The 16,867-nt window shown below is 40.5% G+C and overlaps 1 protein-coding gene across 1 annotated transcript in view; it reads right to left on the reverse strand.

The window, feature by feature from the left end:
- IMMT (inner membrane mitochondrial protein) overlaps nucleotides 1-16,867 on the reverse strand; it is a 1,103,717-nt gene that overhangs the window by 150,176 nt on the left and 936,674 nt on the right. The gene's annotated exons all lie outside the window — the stretch shown is intronic.

Here is a 16,867-nt window from a genome sequence, read left to right on the forward strand (position 1 = left end):
AAGTGGTGGAAGTGTACCAATATACTCCTGACATAGACAGCGGGATCTGAGATACTTGACTATTCATCACCCCCTCGTTTTCTTAATAGTACTATTTTGATAGGATTTTTTTTTTTTTACATATTATAAAGTAAATTTTTTTCAGTTTTTTTTTTTTTTTTACTTTAATGGGGATACTAATGTAAAAAGGTGCTCCTGTTTTTTTTTTTTTTCTCTTTCTCCTTTCTCTCTCATTTGCCTTGTTCAGTATTAAGTAATGTAGACACTAATGTATAAAATCTGGTTAAAAGAGCATGACAAAAGAAAAATTTCTGTGCTTTTTCACATTCTTGCAAAGGAGAATGACTGGGTTAAGGTAATTAGCTTAGTCTAGTAAAATGTTTTAAGAGAAAGCAAGGAAATTAATAGAAATACTGAATATTATAAGGCTTTTTCTACTAAACAAAGTATGCATGGCAGTTTTATGTCTGGTTTTCATGTCTCTAGCAGACAGCCTGATAAAGAGAAATGGCTTGGAGAAAATGTTTTCTGACAGCATTCAAGCGTTTTCCCAGCTGAGAGAGCAATAAAGGTAAGACAAACCTAGACCGCACTTAATATAATCATGCCTGTACCATGTGTCTTAGCATGGAGAACCTTTCTACTGAATTATTTCAAAACTCTGCCTGTGTGGATGTTTGCCTTGAACATTTGTTCCTATTAGAAGGGTAAAACTTCAATATTTGAAAATGTACATAGTTGTGTGTGTTATTAAGTTAATAGGTTTCAGATTTGTATTTTTGTCTCCGGGTTTTCATTAAAACAAAGTTCTGTAAGATGTGACATAAGCTCAAATGGATATGACAAGAAACAACTGTATAAAAGACTGACCTGCCAAACAGTTCATGCATCTAATACAAAAGCCAGAACTAGACATTTAACAAAAAGCTGTTACACAAGAGTTGGGAATAATTTTTCAAAAATATGATCTATGCTACAGGAGACACACTTGGAAAGAACTGAACATTTGAATTTGATAAAAGAAAGGTTTTCAGAATGGTTATTTAGCAGAATACCTGGGGCAAAAGAAGAAAGGAGACCCATGATAAATCTCTCCCACTTTCTGGCTGGCTTGCTAAAAGCATGTACCTTAATAATCTTGCAACCCTCCCGACTGGAGGGTTGTAATAACACATCCATCATTCATTTTATTCTCCTTGAACAGTGGATTGCTTTCCTTTCTCTACATCATCTGCCTGTTCCTGCAACTCTGAAGGCATATATTCCTTCCTGTGATTATCTCTGCTCTTGATAGATAAGCTACTGACTACTCAACTGCCTTCCTTAATACATTAGAATGACTGCCACACTACAGCTCGCAAGTTCCAAAGACATATTTATTTTCAGTTTCTCTTCATTTATCTCCGTACTCAGCTTACGATATTCCACATGCTCGAATGCCTGTACAGCCTCAGAATCACTGCCGCTATCACCCGATACTTTAAACACACTTTCTTCCTGCTTCTCCAGCCCGCCATTGCCCTTGAAATAGAAGCAGGAAGTCTTGCGATGTTCAGAGTCCCCTACTCACACAAAAGTGAGTAGAGGAAGTTCCCCCTATGCCCTGGCCAATTTTTTCATTAATAGTATAAATACAACTTCAGATCTCCCCCTGGGAAGAGAACACTAGCCTAGTGGGACTAACCTAGTCAATAAAAGGTTAAATAAAAATACTGTGCTAATCCAAATACTGGTTATTTCAGATGTATGTTACAATGCAAAATAAGATGAGATTGTTTTTCTATATTGGAAGGCTCAGAGCACATTATTATCAAGGGTAGATGGCAAGGATTTTTCTGTAGTTTAAAAGAGGATCATTGAAACATTCCCTGGGATTCACAAAATTTCTTTTCTTCCATAGCTAACAAAAAAATAAATAAAGCAGTTGGTCAATTAAGATGTTGTTGTTTCTTTCGGCTTTTCCCGGTTAGGGGTCGCCACAGCGGAACTCCGGTCCGCTAATGATTGGCAGTAGATTTTTACGTGCAGAGTTGCCAGGCCTGACTCACAACCTTTAACGAAGGTACGCCCATTCATGCAGGTCTCCACACAGAAGACGCTCTAGCTGAGAATCGAACAGGACGTCTTACTGTGAGGCGACAATGCTACCGCAGCACCACCACTGCAGTAGTTGGTCAATTAGGATAACAGGTATAAATTCTAATTCAGAGATATAGATAGCTGTGGTGAAAAAGACTCATTAGTAGCTAATAGTACCATGTCTCTAAATCAAACACTGTGTTGTCAGATGTAACCACGTTATGGTTCTCCCTAGTTACCCAGGCACAGAGTTACGAAAGACACCTTCCTGCATACACCCACCCCCCATCCATTAATCCACACAAGACTCCCTCTTCCACATTTGCTCACACTCATGGAAATGTTCACTACCATGTTTCAATATGCACATGCACGCATACAATGTCCTTCCAAACCCATTTACTCATTCATGCCCCTACTGATTTGCTTAAGTAAAGCCTGAAAAGATGTTGGCATAAAGGACAAATTTATTTTCAAAGTAATCCTATCATTGGTATAAATGAAACTGGAATGACTCACCATAATATATTGCAACTCAGATACTCTACTTGCATAACAGGCATACAGTAAGACTGTAAACTTTGCAGTAATAAATTCAATAATCCGCTGAAGCAGCAGCTGACCTACGATGGCAAGGAAGTTGACTTAATGGCTGCAGAGGAATCCTTTGAAGAGGAGAAAGGTCAATCTACTGCCAGTTGTTTCTCTTTCAAAGATCCTCAATACTGAAATGTCTGAAATTATCTGGGGCCACAGAGGAAAGTGAAGACAGATTTAGGAAGTTTTAAAGGATTGCCAGTTTGTTTCACGATGCTCTGTTTTTTCAGAGGTAATGAGAAGGGCGCTTTTGGACCTCTGGTATATTATCTGTGAAGATGTCACAGTTGGCAATTTATTCCCAAAATATGTTAGATTTTCATATAGTAGATATGCCAATTTAAAAGAATTATTGAATATGCCCTTAACCAGAGGCCCTAAAGCTGATGTCGGTGTTTCTGGTTGTAGACGCTGCAAGGTATGTAGTTATATTAAAACTATTTCTGGTACATTTATTAATGGTAGAAAATTCACCTGCAGGGGCAATTTTGGATGTAATTCTTGTGGGGTAGTTTATATCGTGGGGTGTGGTTGCACAAATGTAAAACGGTATACTGGTCAGACAAAAAGAGCAGTAAAGGTTAGGATCATGGAACATTTGAGGGACATTATCAAAGGAAACTTTAAGAGTCCAGTGGCTGAGCATTTTGTGAATATTCATGCGGGTAGCACTAGCTCCTTTTTCTTTAGCATTTTGGCACAACCTGTGCTGGTTGGGGGGGGGGGGGGTGACATGGTGAGGAGGGTGAATGAATTAGAAAATAAGTTCATTCTCAACTATGGTAACATGGTTTCCTAGGAGTCTTAACCTTGAGGTAAATCTATGAAATTTATATAGTTTTCATAGCTATTAATTTATAAATGTATGAATTAGAGGTTTTTACTGTCATGCTCACCGAGTCTGTTATAAATGTTAGACATTTTTCTTAAGTTCATCAATTAACGTTTGATAGTTTATATTAGAAATAGTTTAAAATTAGTTATTTAAAATGTTTAGAATGGCTGTATTTAATAAAATGTGCATGTAGTACTTTAAAAAATGTGTATGCAGCACTTAGATTTTCCTTTACTTCAACACACTGTTTAAACAGTTCTGCTGTGTTTCTGCTTTTTTTGTTTTTCTTAGTATATGGTTTAAGTGGTGGATTTGTGGAATATATTTTTTATATGGTTTATATCCTGCCAAGGATATGACAGCTTCCAAAGCTTCAAGGGACTTTCCATTGCCCAAAATGTCTTGGGAGTTTGATTTGAGTTGACTAAAAGACAAGGCTGGATACCAGGCACTTCAACGTTTTTCTGCCAACAAGAGGAGGAGGCTGAGCCCTTAAAGGACAATGCTAGGAAAAATAAAATATAAATAACTACAGCCAGAGATAAACAACACACCAAAAAGTAATAGGGTGGATGGGAGTGAGCAGCTACTGCACCAGTGAACATTCAAACATTTACTGTTTGGAAAGTTTACTTGTACAACTGTGCTATGTTCATCATAATGATCAGTGCCGCAGTGGCTTTAGCCATATGGGTAGACTAACCCAAGCTTACTACATTTGGGAGGTGGAAGGAGTAGAGTCCAGGAGCCCCGAGAGAATTGTCCTTGCAAAGCCTGATCTAGACTTAGAAAATGAAATCACACATAGTGATTTGTAAAAGTATGTACAAAGTACAAAATTTCTGTTTCTAGAATACTTCTAAAATCCAGCCCTTTCCAAAAAGCCACAACTGAAATCAAGGTCCTGGCAGAGTGGGCCTTGACCCTGTTTAGAACAGTTTGGTTGTGGTGACTGTAACAAAAGGTAATAGCCTTAGGCATCCATTTGGAAATGGTCTGTTTTGTAAATGGTTTCCCTTCTTACATTCACAAAAAAATGAATTGATCCAAAGTACCAGAGTTGCATGTGGCAACCAAAGTTTGGAGTATCCTTCCTCCCTTATTTTGGGGTTCAAGAAAGAAAATGATGAGATGGACAGTTTGGCTTAAAGTAAATCAGGATACCACTTCAGGCATAAAGGAAGGATTAGTTCTCAAAGAAACCCCGTCCTGTTAAAATAAGACAGGGCTAACTCATCATAACAGCTTGCAACTCAGGTACTTTTCTTGCATTTCTTGCAAAGGTCAGAGCAATCAGTAAAACTATTTTCCATATTAAGAACCTCAAGTCAGCCTGGTAGGCTGGTTCAAATGGAGCAAGTGTTAGCTTCTCTAACACAAAAATAAGATCACAAGGAGGGGCCAATGTTTTTCTTGGAAGCCTCTTATGCAAAACCCCTTTAAGAAACATTTTTACATGGAAATGCTTTGAAAGAGGAGAATAATCCATGGGCAGACATGCTGAAATAGCAGATAAATGAACCTTGATAGAGGAGTAAGAAAAACTAGCCCTGAATGGGTACTGGTTATGTTGCTGGCACCAACTAGAATACCTTTTCAATTTGTTAATATATGATTTTCTAGTAAAATACTTTCACGCCTCCATTAATACCTGCCGCATGTCCACAGTAACCAGGTATCTAACAAGAATGAAGACTCTAGTACACAGGCAGTCAACTGAAGTTGACTGGTGTTGGAGTGTATCAAACACCCCTGTTCTTGTGAGTTCCAACAATCTAGTCTGTAAAGAAGTTTGTGGTAATTGCCCCTGACCATTCAAAAAAGGGAAAACCACAGTTGCCTGGGCCAGAAAGGTGTCATCACAATGATCTTGGGGGTGGGGGATTCCTTCTGAATAGTCAGAAGTACCCTGGATATTAGTGGAAACAGTGGAGAAGCATACAGGAACATTACTGTCGGGGAAAAGAAAAGGCATCAGTCTTCCAGGCCTTCTTGTATTACATGAACAGAATGTTCAGAGGAGGCAAATATGTCTACCTGAGGAAGTTCCCACAGATGGATCAAATTTTGGAGGACACCCTGATCTAGTTTCCATTTGCGAGGGTCTACGTTTGTCTTATTCCACTTCTTTGCCACACAATTTTGCTCTAACAGAATCTAGGATGCCTGCACAGCTTGACTTTTCTGTGAACCTATATCCCAAGCTAGCATGGCTGGTCTGCAGATGGGGTATGACCTGGTCTCCCCTTTCTTAATGTACCTCATGACTGTAGCAATGTCTGTAACAAATTGAAGAGGTCCTAATGACCAAAGATGATTCAGAGATTTCAGTGCCTTGAACAGGGAAAGCATCTCTTATATTTATGTGGTTGAGCCTGTCGTTGGTGTCCCATATGTCTTGCACTTTTATCCCTCCTAAAACTACTCTAAGTCAGAGGCATCTGCAGTGACTGACTGCTTTGGAACGTGGAGGTAGAAGGGGAGACCTGGATTTAGGGATATCTGTTGTCCCCACCAAAGGACCCCAGCACTGGGACATGAAATGAAACCGTTGCTGTGACCAAAGAGATTTAAGTCATCACTGCAGCTTTCTTATGTGGAATCTTGCCAAGGGTATCATGAGAATCACAGAAGCCAAGAGATCCAAAATCCTGAGATATTCCCTTACAGTGACTGAAGTCTGAGTGGAAAACCCTAGAAACCGTTCTAAAAATAGATCTATTTTTTTTCTTGTGGAAGAAAAGCTCTTTGAACTGTGGTGTCTAGCTGACATTCTAGAAAGGCAATCCTGTCAAAACGAGTTAAGAAACACTTTTGAATGTTTATTTGGAATCCTAATTTGCTTAAGAGCTCTCTCACTCAAGAGATTCCTAACACTGAAAGAGACCTTGCAAAGATAAGCAAGTCATTGAAATATTGAAAAATGTGGACACCCTGTATTCTACAATGAGTTATTACTGGAGCTAGATACTTTGTGAACACAGTTGGTACAGTGGGTAGTCCAAATGGTAAGGCAGAGAAGAGCTAATATGGTCCATATACAAACAGAACCTTAATAACTGAACTCTGGATGAACATTAATGTAATAAGCATCTTTTAAATCTAATGTTACAAAGAAACTTGAATGAGGCAGAAGAGTTAACATGTTGTAAAGTGACATACTTTTAATATGGGCATCCTTGATTAAAAACCCTTTCCCACCTAAGAAAGGGGAACTGGTTCTAACACTCTCTTGATAGCATGTGATGAACAGGTGGACACAAGAGAGTCTGGTCTGGAGGATAAGGAATTACCCCTGTAAAGGGGAATTTCCTCCCACTACCATCAGTAACCTTGAGATATTTTATTTATTTGGGGGGCTTTATATCCAACTGAGTTGAATGACCAACTTTGGAAGTATTTATGTTTAATTAAATGTATAGAAAATTGTCATGTGTGTATTAGCAACAATATTTTCTTCAATGGGTGATATATGTCTTTAATTACATTTAATTTTTACCGTTTCACCTTGGTGATGTAACTATTTTTTCAACTCTTGCCCTGTATGTTTCAGTTTGGATTACACTTAGGAAAGCGGGGAGTCAAACACAATTTGTGTATTTGCATCCTTGTCCTACTAAAGTGAATTTTGACTCTCACAAAAACATCTGATGTAAAATATTCAGTGACAACTACTTAAATACGAGTTCAAGGTTGTAAACCACATTTATGACGGAAAAGAAAACTTTTCTCTTCCAAAGGGAAGAAAAGAAATGGAAGGTAAATCCCCAGTGGAAAACTCATCTCCCAGCCTTGGCAACAAACTAACCAATTACCAATCACCCAAAACATGCAGAGAAGTGCACACTTCATTTACAAGAATATGTTGTAATTTTTGCACCATAGCTACTGAATTTATCCTGCTGTCCTCATGCAGGGTGATGTCCAGGGGACATGGAAGGTGCCCTGAAGCTTAAAAAGCTGACCAGCTAGTCTGACTCTCGACAGGACATTCCAATACAGCTACGGCTACTGCAGCAGTGATCTAAAGATGAACATTGCAAATTTTCAACTGTTAATTTATAATGTGTACTACACCACCAGCCCACTACACTGACATATCCAGCAAATTAAATAAGTATATCACTAAACAGACACAGACACACACATGCCCCTACCCAATTCAACTCCTGACAATACTTAACATGTACTTCCATACAGTTTTAGTACTAAAATCCAAATGTCTAAATTCTGATATTCCTAATACATAAAACTAATGTCCAAAAGAATAAAAGGCAAAATATTAAGCTAAGCATTATTTGGGGGTGAGGGCAGCCGCCCTGCACCTTCCCCCATTGTAAGACTGGCTCATATATACACCATCTTCACTGCCATACAAATTCAAATTGTGACATCTCTCAAAACAACTGCCAGAATGCTTTTAGACAATGTATTGTCAGTGATTATAAACAGAAATAAAACTCTGTGATTGAACCTGCCATCTTAGCATAAACCTAAAACACTGAGGGCTACTAAAGATCAGACCTAACCCCTAACAGCACACTGCATAGTGCTCCATATGTATACACTATTACTGATGAAGAGGCATTTGATGATGGAACATGATGAGGACTTACACTCCGTAATCTGACTGCATTAATAATTTTGACAAAGTGATAGTTCAATACCTGTCAGGGATACCATCTTTAGGTGTATGTGGACACATGCTACCAAGCAGGGAATGTGGTATGTTGCAGATACATATTGTCCAAGATAACTGTTGACTGCTTAGGTGAATTTATGCTTTCCTAAAGCCAGCTAGATTGCAGAGTTGCTAAGTCAGAGGGTATGGGGGATGTAAGAAGGCTTGCCCCTTGCAAAAACACTTAGTGCAGTTGTTTTTAGTGATGTTCTTTAATTTGTGGTTGAGAGTTATGACTTATGCTGATAAGCATTTTGGGTTCATTGTCCTGACACTCAGTGTTTGCTTGGTAGGCAGTATAAAATAAATCCTGTGATGACCCCCCCCCCCCCACCAAACTGTATATATATATATATATATATATATATATATATATATATATATATGTGTGTGTGTGTGTGTGTGTGTGTGTGTGTGTGAGCGCACGCGCGCACGGGCTTTAAAAGGTATCCCTGGTATGCCAAGTCTGCTAAGGATTAAGCATTTAGACAAAGCTAGTTTCAAGGGAAATACTGTTGCAAAGTGCAGCAGATCTTAGAAAAAAATCCACCCCAGTTCTGGCCCCAAACTCCCATATGGAAAAGGGTGATGCAATAAGAATTTCACTGGCTATTGATCAACCTTGTCCACTACCTAGTAATAACCTAGGTATGAAGTACAGAGCTCAAATTAACTGACAATGTCTTGAAGTCTCATAAATTAATACTCCAAATGACATTGCCTGTGAGAGACTTACTGGCTTAGTGAAAGATAACTACATAGTGCAGTCATTAAAGATACTTAAGTCCATTCAGATGTAGACAACTGAACCATATGGGATATTACCAACAGCTTTCCTTAAATTCCCAAATTATAGATGCTTCTAATATGGCTCAGTGATGTAGACAGATGAAACCTTGACGACAACCCAGGTAATCAGAGTTTGACTAATGGCATGGACTCTGCAGGACATGGCCAGGAATGGGACAGGAATAATAAGGCTATGCCTGCTTACTTTACTCAGGGAGGAGGGTTGTGGGTACATGCTTGGGGCAATTTATCCAGAAAATGGAGAATAGGGATACTAGTATGCAATGGGGTGGGGCAGTACAGCAGTGTGACATTGTACAAGTGAGGTGACACTATCACAAAGCCTAAACACACACACACCTGCTATCAAACAGCATCCAGCACATAAAGGAGTTGCGACAAAACCTACAAACACTTCAACTGGCTGCAGTATAATGGCCCCCAGCAAATCTTCCTTTCCTGGTAACCATTGATCCTTACCCCTGATTTAGCCTCTGGGCTTCCTTTAGGCTAAGGGTCACATCGGAGTACCACCAAACACAAAGGAAACTAATAAGAATAGAAGAATGGGAAGCCAGTCCAAAAGGAACCTACAGTTAACATTAATACTACGGAAAATGTCTGAGAAAGAAGCTTCTAACATGCAGCTAATGCTGATAATGTACCCATTATATCAGCCTCATCTAAACCAAAATAGACTTGGGAAGACAAAACCTGTCTCTATGCTGTGCTATAATTAGTGCTACCACCTGTTATTTGTGTAGAACAGTCATCCCCAGTCGGGCACTTGTGCCCCATGAAAAAATTGAAAAATGTTAAATGTCTTGAGAATTTATCTGAAAAATCTAATTATTATATGAAACAGCAAAATCAATCCAAATGCTACATCAGTAAGTTTTTACTTTGGCAAAAAAAAATTTCAGTCTTCTGCATTATCTGCAGGTAGAGTTTGTCCTGCAAAATCTCATGTTTCCATCAAAAATGTCTCACTTTGGACACCTTAAAAGGTTGCAATCCTAACTATAATTAGCTTGCACAATGAAAGTTCACTTATTAATAATTTTAAGGGACTGACCACGTTAAGACCTCTAAAGGCAGACTTTTCAATTTGGCAGTACAAAGTATCTCATTTTCCCTGCTCCATTTTAAGCCACAAGTCATATTACACTGGAGCAGTCATTCTGATTGTTAAAATGCAAGACAAGTGCACTGAAGGGCCTAGGATTCACTTCAACTTCTGATCCATTTCAGCCAGACTTTAACCTTCTTAACTATTCAAAATATACTGACAACAAGATGGATCCCCTGGTCCAAAGGAATTAGCAGTTATCAGACCGATCACTCTAGGAAACCCACTTTTGGCAACAAGATCCATACATAAGCTGTGACAAACGCCCTGCACTTATGTACATTTCCAACATAGCATAAGATTAACATTGTCCAATATGTATGACTTGTGACAGGCTAGAAGCTTGAACAGTTGGAATGTACTTTCTTAGCAACTAGACAAAAGGAGTTAACATTAACATTTTCCCTACTGGGTATAGTCAGTTACAGGATTCCCTCCAGAATCTTTTCCTATATCTAGTCCAAGATTTTGTGAATCTATTCTATTTAAAAAAAACTGGATATCCCATTCCTTAGATCTCCAGTAACCAAACAGGCTAAAAATTAGAGCTACCTGCATATTAGGCACATTCAAAGATGTGCATTAATCCTATGATGTTAATTCTTCCTGTAAAGTGGCAAGCCAGAAAAAGCCTTAACCTCATGTCCTTCACAGCCTGCTGAACTGAACAGCTCTGAAGCTTGTCCATTAACGAGCTATCTGCATCTGATGGGCCCTGGCCTGCCACCACATGGAAAGAAATATCCTCCTAAAGGAGGGCAATTCAACATAACTATGCAGTTGACAGTATGACTACATTCATAACATGTAAGGTGACAGCGACCCCAACATGTTAAGAGGATTCAGATTCATACTGACCCAGAGATTACCCACAGCACAAGCACGGTTAATCACAGCATATGACCTCCCAACTTAAAGGGCCTTGACAACTCCAAAGTCAGCTCCTGTCCCAATAAAAAGCTTCTACACAAAATATTAGCAAAGTGATACCAGAGTACTTAAAGTTCAGCAAAATTCCCTGTACAGTTTTCCTAAACCAGAGTTCTATGAAATGCTGTCAACAATAATCTTAATTAACTGAGGAAGCTGAACACATTCATAAGAGAGGAACAGCACATACATCTTTCTGGTTGTTCCAATAGGTATAGAATGAAGTGTTAAGTACAGCAAATTCAGTCACTTTGGAATAGCTAAAAAGGAGGAATGAGTCAGCTTCTTACAGCCACTGAAACTGCAAAGCAGTTGATGCAGTGATGTAAACCCTCACTAAATATATTTAGCTTTACTTCAGAACTGATGTACCTGCGGTGGTGCTGCTGCGGTAGTGTTGTCACCTCACAGTAAGACGCTGTCCGGTTAGAATCTCAGCTAGAGCGTCTTCTGCATGGAGACACGCATGAATGGGTGTATCTTCGTTGAAGGTTGCGCATCAGGGCTGGTAACTCTGCATGTAAAAATCAACTACCAATCATTAACGGACCGGAGTTCCGCTGGGGCGACCCCTAACCGGGAAAAGCCGAAAGACACAACAACTTCTTCAGAACTGACGTGCAATGCTTCAGTGATGACCTGTAAGTGGAATGTCCGAAAGACTCTGGGGAAATGTTTCGGTTTTATTTACTATACCTTGAATGAGGTTTGACTACTTTGGACTGGAATATAAGAATGGGACGCGGCCCCTGCATAAGAGGAGGAACCATTGGGGAATGTGGTGCACTGAGCAGTACATGTAGCTCCATAAAAAAATAAGCCCATGCACCCCCTGTGCAAACTAACTGTACATATCGGCAGCAGTCAGGTTATCATCAGTCTGTGCTCAAAAGTAACACACACCCTGCACATTTGTGTAAGTTACTTCTATGTATACAACATTCAAAACAAAATATCAAGAGGATTTTTAGTCAAGTGTTAAACTATTGACATGGGATACAACGCATTTAAAGAGATACAGATAACATTATAAAAACACGGCAAATTCATTCTAAAATTATAAGGGTTAAAAACTTCATAGGAATGCAGAACTAGGTTGCTAAATATCTTCACAGATCAATAGCCTACACTAGTAAGTATCTATGGACCTATAAAAAAAAAAAAAGAGACTGACACTTGTATGGGTCAATTTTGCTTGATAAGGGAAGCACACGATTATGGGGCATTCCTGAAAAGTACAGTTTTGTACCTACCATAAATGTAGATGTTCGAAGATCCACATTGCTGCAGTCCTTACACTTGGGTAGTCCGCTGTCCTCGGTCAGCCCGAATATCAAAGTATTAGGCTGACGTCGGTCAAGGCACTTAAGACTGACATCAGGACGTCAGGGTACAAATGCGCATGACCGACGTCATATCCTCAGTCTTTTCTTGCCCCAGATGTCAGAAGACCCTAAACAGAAAGGTCAAAAAACCAAAAGACAGCAAACAACAACCAACCACCCCTGTACTAAGCATATGTACAATATATACAATATTTACAATATGTACAACCCAAACCACACAACCGCCTCTAACTACAGAGGGGAAGGAGGGAGGGTAAATTGGACTGCAGCAATGTGGATCTTCGAACATCTACATTTATGGTAGGTACAAAACTGTACTATGTTCTTCATCTCACATTGCTGCAGTCCTTACACTTGGGTAGAATCCCAAAGCAGAGATAAGGGAGGATGGCAAAACTATAAAGCAGTAGGAGCTGCCAAAATGCCCTGTAAAATTGCAGTGGCAAAACCAGCCCTCGATTTAGAGTAAAGTGGAAGGTGATAATGCTTAGAGAAAGTATGCACTGAACTCCAAGTAGCTGCCTCCAAAATATCTTTAGTTGCCACCCCCCTTAAAAAAGCTGTAGAAGTGGCAGTAGCCCTAGTGGAAAGAGGCCTAATCCTAGCTGGAACCTCCTTGCCATGATGGGAATAACAGAAAGCAATACAAAACCCAATCCACTTAGAAATAGTTTGTTTTGACACAGGCTTACCCTGAGAATCCAAAGCAAAAGAAACAAACAACTGCTGAGACTGCCTGAACCCTTTAGTTCTGTTCAAATAATATCGCAACTGCCTGTGTATATCCAAAGTGTGCAAAATCTTTTCCCCTTTATTTTGGGGGTTTGCATAAAAAGTAGGCAAATGAATAGTTTGGTTTAAAGCCACACTAGAAACCACTTTAGGCATAAAGGAAGGATTAGTACGCAAAGATACCCTATGCTTATGGAAAATTAAGAAAGGCTCAACTGCCATAAGGGCCTGTAATTCAGAAACCCTTCTCGCAGAGGTAATGGCCAACAAAAAAGCAGTCTTCCATGATAAATATTTCAACTCAGCAGTAGCTGCAGGCTCAAAAGGTTGTAGAGTGAGTTTCTCCAACACAAAATTGAGATCCCAAGCAGGAGTCGGAGCTCTCCGTGGGGGTCTTATATTCTTTGCCCCTCTAAGGAATTGCTTAAACAAAGGATGAGAAAACAATGGTGGTTCACAGTCATAGTGAGCAGAAATTGCTGCAGCATGAATCTTAATAGAAGAGAAGGACAAACCTTTGTCCAGTAACTCAGTAAGATATTGAAGAGCCACACAAATTAGGCTTAGAAACATCAAATTCCTTTGCTGTACTCCAAAATAAAAATCTCTTCCATTTATCTGCGTACACTTTCCTTGTACTAGGCCTTCTGGCCTCCAAAATAACATTCAAAACTTGCTGTGGCAGCTGAGACCCTCCAGGGTTTAAAACAGAATATGCCAGGCTGTCAGGTGAAGAGAGTGAAGTTTGACATTGAGTAAATGACTGTTCTCCTGAGACAGCAGGTGTGGAATCGAAGGCAAAGGCCATGGAGGCTCCTACCAGACTTCTCAGTAATGGGTACCAGTGCTGTCGAGGCCAATCTGGAGCTATTAAAATCATCTTTGGCTTGTCCTGTCTGACCTTCAGGAGTACCTTTGGGAGGAGAGGCAGAGGTGGAAAGGCATACACATGAAGATTGTTCCAGCTGAATGAAAGAGCATCCACTTTCCAAGCTGTGGGATGAAACCTTTTGTGCAAAACTTTGGCAGCTGGTAGTTTAGTGGAGAAGCGAACAGATCTATGTCTGGAGTTCCCAGAACACTGTCAATTTCTGAAATACATGAGGATCCAATTTCCACTCGTGGGGATCCATAATTTGCCTGCTCAACACATCTGCTAAGGAGTTCTGTGCTCCGGCAGAAACCTTGCCTGAAGATTTAGCTGTAAACTGAGAGCAGTCTCCCACAAAATCATTGCTTGTCTGCATAGAGGATAAGAATGTGTCCCCTTGCTTGTTGATGTACCACATGACAGTTGTGTTGTCTGTTAGAATCAACACCTGCCCTGGAAGAAGTAAATCCTTGAAAGCTATTAATGCAAATTGGACTGCTAACATCTCCTTCAAGTTGATATGTAGATGTTGAAGTCTGGCAGACCACGTGTCTTGTACCCACTTTCCATTTAGATGAGCTCCCCAAGCTTTGTCTGAGGCATCTGTCGTTAGAATCTGACTCGCCTCTGGCCGGGTCACACAGAGTCCCTTGTTTAGGTGACATTCCTGAGCCCACCACAAAAATTCCTTTTGAATGCAAGGTATTATTTGAATGACAGTGTCCAAATCTTGGCAGTGCTGTGTCCATACATTTTTGAGATACCATTGCAGCTTCCTCATATGCAGTTTGGCATTGGGAAGCACCAGAATACAAGATGCCATGAACCCCAAGGCTTGAAGGACTGTCCTTGCAGTCAGCCTGGACTGATGAGACAATTGATGGAAGTAAAGAGAAAGATTCTTTTGTTTGTCCGGGGTCAAAAAGGCCATCTGGGATGCTGTATTCAGTCTCACACCCAGAAAGCACATGTCCTGAGAGGGTACTAGACTGGACTTTATTTCGTTCACAGAATACCCCAGGCATCTTAGCACTGCTATCACATATTGCAAATGATGAAGAAGTTCGTCCTTTCCTTGGGCCAGAATCAGGCAATCGTCCAAATAAGGATAGATCTGAATTCCTCTTAGCCTGAAGAAAGCTATCACTGGAGCCAGAACCTTCGTGAACACTCTGGGCGCAGTAGATAAGCCAAAGGGCAATGCAGAGAACTGATAATGAGAAGTCCCAGCTCGAAAACGCAGATACTTCCTGCAACTTAGCCTGATAGGAACATGAAGGTAAGCCTCCTGGAGATCCAAAGTCACCATCCAGTGATCCTTGCCCAGCAGAGGTAAAAGCTGTTGTAACGTCAACATTTTGAACTTGGGAATATCCAGATAAGTGTTGAGGATAGATAAATCCAAAATTGGTCTCCACGTGTTCCCCTTCTTTGGTACTAGGAACAGGCGAGAATAAAATCCTAGGCCCACTTCTGGTAGAGGGACCGGTTGTATGGCCCCTATTTGGAGCAGCAGAGAAATTTGCTTGCGAGCCTCTAGTCTTTGCTGAGGAGGAATGTCCAGCATGCCTTTGAAAGGAGGCAAGGTATGGAAATAAAACCTGTAACCTTGGTGTATGATATCCAATACCCATCTGTCCTGGGTAATCAAACTCCAATTTTCTCTGAAGAGTGCCAACCTTCCTCCCAAAGGTGCTGCCAGACAAGAAGGATCTGGCAGCTGAAAAGGTAGGTCATTGGGCCTGTTTACGAAAGGACTGGCCCCTGCCCTCACCTGAAGATTGTGCAGGAGAACTCCCTGTTCTAGGCCTGAAGGAGCTCTGAGCTCTGCCCCTACCACGTCTAGATCTACCTCTAGACTGTGACTCGTAAGAAGGGTATGTCCACCCCTTAGCAGGCCAATTCCTACTAAACTTCGGAGGCTGGACTTGCAAAAAATCTTTAACAGTCTGCATAGACTTAGCCTTGTCTTCCATTTTCTTCAAGACTGACTCAACAGGTGAACCAAACAACACATCAGACTGTAAATGAGCATCTAAAATCCTTGTCTTAACATGTTCAGATAAATTCTGATCCCTCAACCAGGCGTGCCTGCGAAGAACTGACCCAGTGGCAGCCACCCTAGACGAGGCCTGTACAGCATCAAAACCACATTGTAAAGAATGCTTACCCACCTGTTCAGAGACATGTACTAAATCTTGTAATTCCTTACACTCAATGCCTTCCGCCAGAGCATCTACCTTAGACTTCAGTTGAGAAAGTAGATAGTTCTGATATTTCAACATGTGAAACTGGCAATTCAAAGCCCTCATAGCCAAGGTGGAAGAAGTATAGACTTTCTTTCCCCATCTATCCAAAGCTCTGGCCTCTTTATCTGGAGGAACCGGATTTTTTACAACAGAGGCCTTGACACCCTTAGGTCCCTGACTAACAGTTTCTGGGTCCACCCTAGGACTCTTATAAAGATATTTATGAGCCTCAGGCACCCTATAATACCTATCCGGTTTAACAGGAGCAGGAGGCAAAGAATCAGGATTAAGTGAAGCCTCCGCAAACACATCTTCCACAACATCCAGAACAGGAGGTATAGCCAAAGGCCTATGCTGGGGTAAAAGCAAAAACTCCCTAAGCCTTTTCCTGGAATCAGAGAAGTCCTGACCTTCCCACTTAAAATGTTCCCTCATGGAATGAAGAGTCTCTGAAAAAGAAAAATCCTCTGGAGGAGAAGCAGAAGGGGTTGAATCATCTGCATCAGAATCAGAATAAGGAGAATACTCCTGCAAGTCTTCAGCCGAAGACTCAAACATCTGAAGGCTGCTCAAAACTCCCCAACTCTGGTTCCACCCTAGGCCTCTTATCTGGAGGGGGCAAAGAACCT

The sequence above is a fragment of the Protopterus annectens genome, chromosome 2.part1 (assembly GCF_019279795.1).
Source record: "Protopterus annectens isolate FY-2018-M chromosome 2.part1, PAN1.0, whole genome shotgun sequence".
Lineage (NCBI taxonomy): Eukaryota > Metazoa > Chordata > Ceratodontiformes > Protopteridae > Protopterus > Protopterus annectens.